General features: G+C 34.6%; 1 protein-coding gene across 9 annotated transcripts in view; it reads left to right on the top strand.

The window, feature by feature from the left end:
* The window catches only part of FOXP2 (forkhead box P2), a 407,577-nt gene that overhangs the window by 397,147 nt on the left and 430 nt on the right, over nt 1-10,000 (top strand). The gene's annotated exons all lie outside the window — the stretch shown is intronic.

Below are 10,000 nucleotides of genomic sequence, written 5' to 3' on the forward strand. Positions count from 1 at the left end.
TTTTGGTCTTTTATTTCTGTCCTGCATTTTTAATGATCTCTTTCTTTCTTCATATATGATGTCCTTGATGTTATCCCATCATCATTAGTGTTCCACGTGTCAAATCTGTTCTTGAGATCAGTCTGTAAATTCAGGTATCATTGTTTCAAGGTTGTCCTTTGGCTCTCATGAACTTCTTAAAAATTTCCTCTGCTTCAATTTGAACTTGTAAATGAGCAATTGATGGTCTATTTCACTATTGGTCTTTGACCTTGTTCTGACTATGTTGAGCTTCTCCATCATCTTTTTCCACAGATATGGTTGATTTGATTTCTGTATATTCCCTTTGTTGAGATCTCTGTATGTAATTTCTGTTTATGTTGTTGAAAAAAGGCATTTACAGTGGCTAACTTATCGGTCTTGCAAAATTGTTTCATGCAATGTCTAGCGTCATTTATATCACCAAGATCATATTTTCCAGCTTTCTTTGTTTCCAACTTTTGCCTTACAATAATCAGTTATTATTAATGTGTCTTGATTGCATTTTTGATCAATTTGAAACTGCAGAAATCGGTAAAAACTTCAGTTTCTTCATTGTTAGCAATAGTCATTGGTGTATAAATTTGAATCATAATTGTATCAGCTGGTCTTCCTTGTAAGCATATTGATTATGCCATTCCCCTTCAATTTGTCATTCCTGGTGTATGTTTTTGTTAGGTGCTATAGAGTCATTTCCAACTCACAGTGACACTCCATTTGGTTTCTGATACTGTAAATCTTTGCAGGAGCAGACATTTTCATCATTCTCCCATGGAATCACTGGTGGGCTTGACTTGCTGACCTGTGGTTTACAATCCAGTCCTTATCCTCTAGAGCTACCATGCTCCCCGTTAAGAGCACAGTAAACATATATTGGAATGTATCTTAAAATTTCCAGTTTTTTCAGTTGACATTGAGGTAGTCTAGTCAAGAGCTCTCCAGCTGAATATATATTATCAGAACTTCATAAGCCCCAGTGTAAATAGTAAATTTAGTATATGAGCGGCCCACTCAATGCATGCATATTAATTATTTTATGGACAAACTAATGATATTTATTGTGATGAATGACTGAGGAGATATAACCATATAACCATAAGGGATCAGTGTACAGAACATTTCAGTGACAGTCCTTCTACTTAAAATTTACATTCCTCTGTTGATCTAAAAATGATCTGAGGTGTAGATGGGGCATTTTGCTTCATACTTAAGTATTCAGGAATATATTGGTAAATAATTATTTTGAATAATTTTAGTAATGTGTTATTACTTTGTTCCTTTTTTGAATTATTTTAAATATACATTTAAAGAAACGTACCTAGCCATTTCTTTAGTAATCATACTGCCTAACATCTGATATAGTTGGAGTCCTGGTGTGGCACTGTAGGTTAATGAGCTAGACTGAAAGGTCGGTTTGAATCACAAGGTCGGCAGTTCAAGCTTACCACCTGCTCCTCGGAAATCCTATACAAGGTTGCTATGGGTCAGAACTGACTCAAAGGCACTTAATAATAGTAAATCATCTGATATATGAGATATATGTGAATATATATCTTATTTTCTGTTTTTTCTGACACAATAATAAAATCTCTATTTGGAGAGAGGGGTAAAAATATTTTTAGAGGCTACTAATCATGCAGTGTTTATAATTTAATTTAAATTTCTTTACATTTTAATTTAACTTTAACCCAAATATTATACCCACAAAGATTCTTAATCACTTATATTAATGACTGCCTGAGTATTATAAATGAGGTACCTAAACTATTCACTATCATTTCAAAATATACTTTCAAGTGAATTATAATTTTAAATACATAAAATTGGTTGTATTTAGTTGCACCCTGGTAATGAAGAACCTTTAGGTGATTACACTGAGAAGATACATCATAAAGACTCAGTAACTTCTAAAGAGAAAGGGAGTGTCTCTCAAGGGGTCCCTTTATTTTATTTGAGTGGTCAGAGGTCTTTCTACAATGGAGGGGAACATTTTTCTTAGAAGGAAAACTAATTTTTCCATAGTGGTACAACACATGGCATCTAGAAGAATTTGGAAAACTGAGTGCTACAGAGATAGGCTACTTTTCTTTCAGAAATAAATGAACTGGTCCCCATGTCCTGTAATAGGGGCAAGAGGGAAACTATTGTTAATGACCAGCAGCAGAGACTGAAGTCCCCATTTACTTGCAGACCACAAAATTAATATCAATTGCATTGTGTCCAATTCATTTTGAAATAGCAGACAAGTTGACAGGTTGAAATACAGAACACTGTCAGATCCAAACATAAGAAATATAATGTAAATGTTGTTGTTGTTAAGTGCCTTTGAATTGGTTCTGACCCCATAGCAACTCTGTATAGGGTTTCTGAGGAGCAGTTGGTGAGCGTGAACTGTGACCTTTCAGTTGAAAGTCTGACCTTGCAATCTAGCACATTAACCCACAGTGCCACAATTGAAATAATTATATCTGAATTTTTTATTTTTATTGAAAATAATTCCTCCCATCCATAGATACACAGACATAGCATGACACTTTTCAGGTGACTTTATTCCTTAAAATGCTCAAAATTATCTTTCCACTTTTTCTTTATTTATTATCATACAAATGACAATAAAATCTTAGAAAACCTGTGTTATTGTTAAGTGCCTTCGAGTGATTCCAATTCATAGTGACCCTGAAAAATTAAGCATACATAAATATTAGATTTGGCTTTTGTCAGTTAGCACACACAAAATGTGATCACAAGGGAAATTTTTATGTAAATCTTTTCTAATTCTGTTATTTGGACTCCTGGTGTGGTGCTGTAGGATCAGCACTGGACTGTAAACCATAAGGTCGGCAGTTCAAACCTACCGGCTGCTCCTTGGAAACCCTAGATAGCATCACTATGAATCTGAAGCAACTCAACGGCACTTTAGCAATACCAACACAATTTTAAATGTAAAGAATTTGAAGCACACTCAAGTCCAAACAGAAATTTTCTCTTTTGACATTAGTGCAAATGAAACTTGTTATTGTGATTTGGGTGAAAAGTTTTCCCATTCAACAGTTCACACTCATTTTCCTTTTTTAAAATATTTTGTAACTGACAGTTCACACTCATTTTCCTTTTTTTAAATATTTTGTAATTGACAGTTCATACTCATTTTCCTTTTTTTAAATATTTTGTAACTGACATTGATTGCCGTAGTAATGTTGTAGCAGCACTTTCCTACTTCCTCCTGGTGGTTATCATTGCTCTGTGGCTACGTTTTCTGATTTGTGAATGTCACAGTCTTCTTGATAAGACAAGGTGTCCCCACAATAGCTGACTAATACAGCATTGGATACCAAAAATAACAAGGTTCCAAGAACTTTTCTCGAGGCCATAATGTGCCTGAACTTAGCACTTGGAAAGCCACTTGGTAGTCTGATCTGTAAAATGGGAACCTTGAATACTGTTGACTTTTTGTCTTATACAGATGTACCATCCAAAGATTTGGAGTTTTGAACACCAGAATTAATAATAATAAATGCTTTGGCACATCAAAGTGGAAGGTCAGTGCAAATGAACAGGTCAAACAAAGTCTTTTTGGAGGGGACACAGTGTAAGCTGATCATTAAATGGCAGGTGAGATGTGAGTAGGTAACACACAGGACTGAAGAACATTCTAGGTTCTGTGTATACCCAGTGATATAGAGAAGCACGGAATAAGTCATCATGAAGAATTGCTTGGAGTAGAAAGTGTGGTGTTTTCAGAATAAAGAGATTTGCTTGGCTGGGATTTTTTTGCCTTCTAGTCATAGAATTGGCTGGCATAGAAGGTTTTCTTTAAAAATAGTGTTGTACACAGGTATGTTGAGACCAAATTATATGTTATGGAGAATGGCGAAAGTGTTTGTTCTTATTTCTGTCTTATCTCCCTTGGTCTCAGTTCTGACAGTAGTAAGCAGTGACAAAATGAAGTGAAGGAAGTCCATGAATATTAAAACTCTCTGAGAATGCACTGAAACCTCCCTTTTTACCTCTACTTTTAAAAAATTACCTCCATGTGTTTGTGTTTTAATAATTTAAGACGTTTGTTAGTCTTCAAGTTCCTGCCAGGAACTTGAGTCTTTTCTATAAGGATCTTTATTCACGTACAGTTCCATGCAGAAAGGTAAGCACAGAAGAACAGGTTAAGCTTGATTTTATACTGCTCCAGCTGAGGAGACAGGGGAAGTAGAGTGGGTATTGGGAAACAGGTTCAGACTAGGAGGATTGTGTATGTGTTTTCAAGACAAGGACTGTGTATGTTTTATCAAGAAATACCATCTACTCAAGAGGACAAATCTTTAGCTAAAATTATAGGATGTGCAATGTAATATCAATTAACTCGAGGGCAGTTCCATAGAACATCATTCAATATCTCCATATGTCTTTCCAGTCACTCAGTGTCTGTTCAGAACGATGCAGCTGTTTCCGTCTGAAAGTTTGGAGCGTTCATAGGTCATTTATGAAACCTAATTAGTTAGTCTAAGGTGTTTATATCTTCACCTTAGGAATTTATTCCAATTATTTCTAGTACTTACAGCTTAGTATTCACTAAAATGTTCAAATCCTACCTTGAACCTGGAAAATCTAAAATTATAAACTTACAACTGTTATGAAATCAAAATGTCACTTTTTGTAAAAGTCATTAACTGAATATGAACTTTCACAAGTAATCTCATTAAAAGATTTCATTTGTATATTTTAGAGGGTGCTTGGACATATTAACAGTAAATTTAATAAATGTGTAAAATTCTGGACGTATCTACATGATATCATAATAACTAGTTAGTTCACTAGTCATTTCACTCAAACTGTTGGCGAATTTAATGAAACATTTAATGTAAGTAGTTGTTGAATCCGATTGGTAGGAGTTTTTTTTTTTTTTTTTTTTAGTCAAAATCAATGGTTCTGATTTTTAAAATAACCTCATAGCTTTTATTATTTCAGGGCTTTACTGTTCTAAAGTCATCTGTGGGCACTTGCAGGTACACACATGCACGCATGTGTGTGTACATACATACATGTTGCTGTTAAGTGCTATCTAGTTGGGTCCAACTCATAGCAACCCTGTGTAGGGTTTCTGAGAACACCTGGTGGGTTTGAACCACCAACATTGTGATTACTTGCATATAAATCCACCACCACCACCCATGGTGTACATTTATGTAACTGCACATGTCTCCCATTCACTCCTGAAGGAATCAATACCACTTCTAGGGAAAAGTTTACCTACTAAAGCATCTCCCCTCCAAAACGATTAAGTTGTTATAAAATGGACCATAGATCCAATAAGACTCCAGGAATATGCAGAGGAAGATAAAGCTATAGCTTTGGATCAAGCTAGTGGACTGCATAACCTTTAGTAGGAGCAAATCATTTTATTCATCACATAAAATAATATCTACAAATTCATCATATGCATATACTAGCAGATCTACTTTTCTAGTCTCTATTATTCTTTAAGTAAAGAATTGTTATTTCAGGGACTGTGCTTCTATTTTATCATTTATGGCTCAGAACAGTGCCTAGTACCTTGGAGACTTTAAGTTTTTGCCTTTACATCAATAATAAAACGCTTTGGATGTAACACAACTTTCTATATACATCTTTAGATATCAATGAGAAACTCTTGTTTTGTTTTGTTTTGTTTTACTTATAATGGCTACAATATAATGTCCTGATTTACCCCACAATGTGCATTAATGGCCTTAGAATGGCCTGCCCATAGTCTCTAACCTATCCTTGCGGAGTATTCTATCCTGTGAATTGAGAGATTAGAGCTGATAGTAGCTCAGTACAGTAGAAACATTTGAAATATTCTAGTGTTCTTGGCCCAATCATGCAGAATGTTAAAACACTTTCTAGAAACTGTCACCCCAGAACAGACTTCTCTGTTTCTTAAGTCCACTTTGGAGTCCTGATGTGGCGCTGTGGGTTAATGCGCTGGACTGTGAAGTCAGTTTGAACTATAAGGTCAGCAGTTCAAGCTCACCAACTGCTCCTTGGTAACCCTATGGATTGCTATGGGTCAGAACCAACTCAAAGGCACACAACAATGAAATCCCTTTTATATATAGATGTTGTTTGTTGTTAAGTGTCATTGAGTTGATTGTGACCCATAACAACCCTGATAGAGTTTCTGAAGGGCAGCTGGTGAGTTTGAATCATCGACTTTGCAGTTCAAACCAACCTTGTGTTCCAGTGCATTATCCTACAGCACCACACCAGGACTCCTGTACATAGATTGTTGTTGTCAAGTGCTGTGGAATCGGTTCTGAACCATAGCAACTCTGTACAGGGTTTCCGAGGCTGTAACTCTTCATGGAAGCAGAAAGCCTTATCTTTCTCCCACGGAACAGCTAGTAGTTTTGAACTGCTGACTTTGAGGTTAGCAGCCCAATTTGTAACCACTATACTGTCAGAGCCCCTTTTAGATAGATAGATAGATAGTCCTCTAATAAAAATAACATTATCCTGGAATCTCATTCGCTACCACTAACTTTTGAAGGTGGTAATACCATTTCTGGGGGAAAGTTTAATTGGTAAAGCACTCCCTGCTTTACCCTCCACATACACACACACAAATTAAGTTGTTATAAGATAGACTGAATCCAATAAGGTTTCAGGAATATCAAGAGAAAGACTTAGAAAGACTTTTAAAATCAAGCCAAGAGAACTAATTGTCTTTACCACATAAAAACTAGTCTCCAGATAAATTGATTAAATCCATTAAAGTCTCTACACAATTTAAATATTTTTAATATATGTTATGCTTTTTAAATTGAATATACCTTTCAAATAAACAGGGGTTTTTAATACTATATACGATGCAGCACTTTAAATTATAACTCTGAAGTCTATATGATTATAATATTCAGTTTATTAAGTACAGTTACAGAATACCAAGACAAATGCTCTTCTGGCAATATTGTAGTATCCATTTGAAATTATTACCTCAGTTTCAAATTGTGTTTTAAGAATGTCAGCATTGGCAAAATGATGTAGATGTTTACATTTTGCAGGACTGACAACATTTTTGTTATCTGTACGTTTTATATTTTGGTCTTGTTTTGTTTTTCTTTCTGCTTATTTCTTTCTGCTTAAAATAATGTGACTCAAGAAGAAGATCTGAAGAAGGCTATGTAAATACAATCTAAAACATAGTGCTTATCACATTAATTATAATATTCCAAGCCTGTGTACTTTTTTATTAAAATTTTTATTTTTAATTTGCATGGTGGTTCGAAATATTGTGGGCTTGTTTTTTTATTTAAACCAACCAAACAAACAAACCATTTCCTCTTCAAGAACTGAACTTCTCTGATAATTCCTATAGGCACATTCTAAGGGACATCAAGATTCCCAATGGATTTTAACTTCTTAGGACTCCAAATGTGCTTTTCCATTTTGCATGCATGTTAGTTATATTTTAAATAAGTTTAAAAGTGTCCTGGGCATTTTGTTACTTGGTAACTTTGAAAATAATCATATACTTGTTGCTAAATAATGTGAGATGTCTGTTTCTGGGTTTTGCATTATCATATGATGTGAGTTTCCTAAAGATGGATTTAATTCTACGGCATACAGATTTTTGTATTGATTCAGCATTATTTCCATTTAGTGTACTGGAGAGTTGTGATGAACATCCAAGCAAAGCAACTTCCCTATGTTCTACAAATCCAGTTGGAGCATAGCTAATATGGTTTGTGTCACCATAAAGAATGATAATACACCTTATTTCATTACAATACCCTGCTAATGACGTTATTTGCATCCCCAGCATATCTGTGCATGATTGCTGGTAATAATCCTGTCATAATATGCAAGTGTCTCATTCCAATTGCAGCAATGAATTCAAAGATACATAGTACACATTTATTTCTGACTTCATAATGCTTGCTACTCATTAGATACTAAATGACTCATCCAGACATCTTAATACAGCGTAAAGTGACTGAGAGAACTAATAATTTTTCTCGCGTTTTCAAACCACACAAGCATGTTACTGATTTATAATTAATGCAAATTAAAGCTGTAAGCTATATTTTTCACATTAGGAGAAGGCTTTGCTATGTTTTATGACTGCAGCGACCTTGTGTCGTCTAGACTCATTTGTCTCTCTTTAATATTTTTAAGTACATATCTCTAGGATTGTTTGTTACCGTATGATAAATATATGTGACAGTACTTTCAGAAGCCTTTCTTTGTCATAAAGCTCAAGGGGCCCTCTCCAACCAAAATAAATTTACATCCCTAGATAATCATTCACATTGAATTAGTTATTTAAGGAAATTTTATTTACTGTGTAATGAGTTCTAATTAAATTTTAAATTTTTTTGTGAATCTGGCATTAAGAATTAACTAGTAAAGAGTTCTTAGATTCTCTAGAATTTTCTCACTTCCTATGCCGAGTATTTTTCATGTTTTAAAATGAAGACACACACAGGCAGACAGGCACACGTATACGTTTACATGTACATACGTATATGCCCACGGGGGTAGTGACAATACTCCATTAGTGTGGCTGGTTCTGCAAAAGCTATTTGTGAAGTAAAGTGAGATTATGAGATAGAAAGTTATTTTTTCATAAATTTCAAGTTTTATTGTTTATTTTTTCCTTAATGTGATTGACCTTCTTTCTTTCAATTTTTTCCCTTTTATTCTACTTTTTTACACATACGTACAGGCACACACACACACACACACACACACACACACACACACACTTTTAGGGGGCCCTAGTTCTGCTTTTCAACATTCAGGTTCGAACTTACTAAAAGAAAACCGAATAATTTACTAACACCAAACAACAAAAACAAAGGCTAAAAATAAAAAAAAAAGAGTAGAGCTTCCCAATAAGGTTTGAATAATAAGTTATTTTGCAATGAATATTAAAGCAATCTGTACCTTTTAAAATTCAAAGTTACTTCTTTCATTGAAGAATGTAGCCCAAGAGATGGCTGGCAGGTTCAGTCACTTTCTAATGCAAAAACTACTTGATAAGGAATTTTTTTCACAGTGATTCCCTGATGCATCTAATGTGTCAAAAATCATTAGGTTTTGGCAGATTTATCACTGCAGCACAACCCTTTCCCTGAGTAGGGCCTGGATCATGTTAAGCCTTGTTTGTGTGTGACAGCATGATTATTCTTGTTAGTTGCCCACTTCCCCATCACTCTGTTGTGTTTGGAAATTTCCCACCTCAACTTGTGGTCCTCACCAGTGTTTTTCTTCATTTATTGACAGTTGGTAAAGATATTCATTAATTTAGAGTTAAAAACATGTATCATCATGTCTCGCTGAACTGTTGGGCTGAAGTTGATTAATGGCAAAGCCTTGCTGCAGGTTTTCCTCTTGAGAAGCAGCTCACCAGCCCTGCATATTAATGAGAGATTGTGGTTTCTATTAACAAGATAAAAAAGCAGGTCTTCTCTTGCTTCAGGGGTAAAAAGGATGAAAAATTTGATTATTTATATAGAATATTTTTCCACCAGGTACTATCTGCGAACTTGCAGAGCTTGTCTCAGATCACAGTGACCTCTCTAATACATTTTGGGAAGGGAGGGGTAATAAACTTCAGTCTTAAGTTGGTTAATTTTCTGTAATTATATTGCTATGACTGGTTTCTTCATGATAAATTTTTAATTACATAATGTATGTACACACACAAACATATATATATATATATACATATGTGCTTGAATATAGTCCTTCGCATACTGTTATTGAAGATGCTTTAGCCCCAGTTATTTTCTGAAACGCGTTAGTATTTGTTTCAGCAAATACCACAATCTAGTACATACTGGATAAATAAAAAGAAAAAGAAAAGCTGTTGAATTTGGCCTAAAAGTTTTAGAAGTGATAGTACTTAAATGAATTGCTAGGAAAAACTGAATGGGCAAAGTTTGATGATTAACGATTTATTTAATAGACCTTTACCACGCATTCTCTGATTATGGTGTTATAA

The sequence above is a fragment of the Chrysochloris asiatica genome, unplaced genomic scaffold, assembly GCF_000296735.1.
Source record: "Chrysochloris asiatica unplaced genomic scaffold, ChrAsi1.0 scaffold00032, whole genome shotgun sequence".
In the NCBI taxonomy this organism is placed as follows: Eukaryota; Metazoa; Chordata; class Mammalia; order Afrosoricida; family Chrysochloridae; genus Chrysochloris; species Chrysochloris asiatica.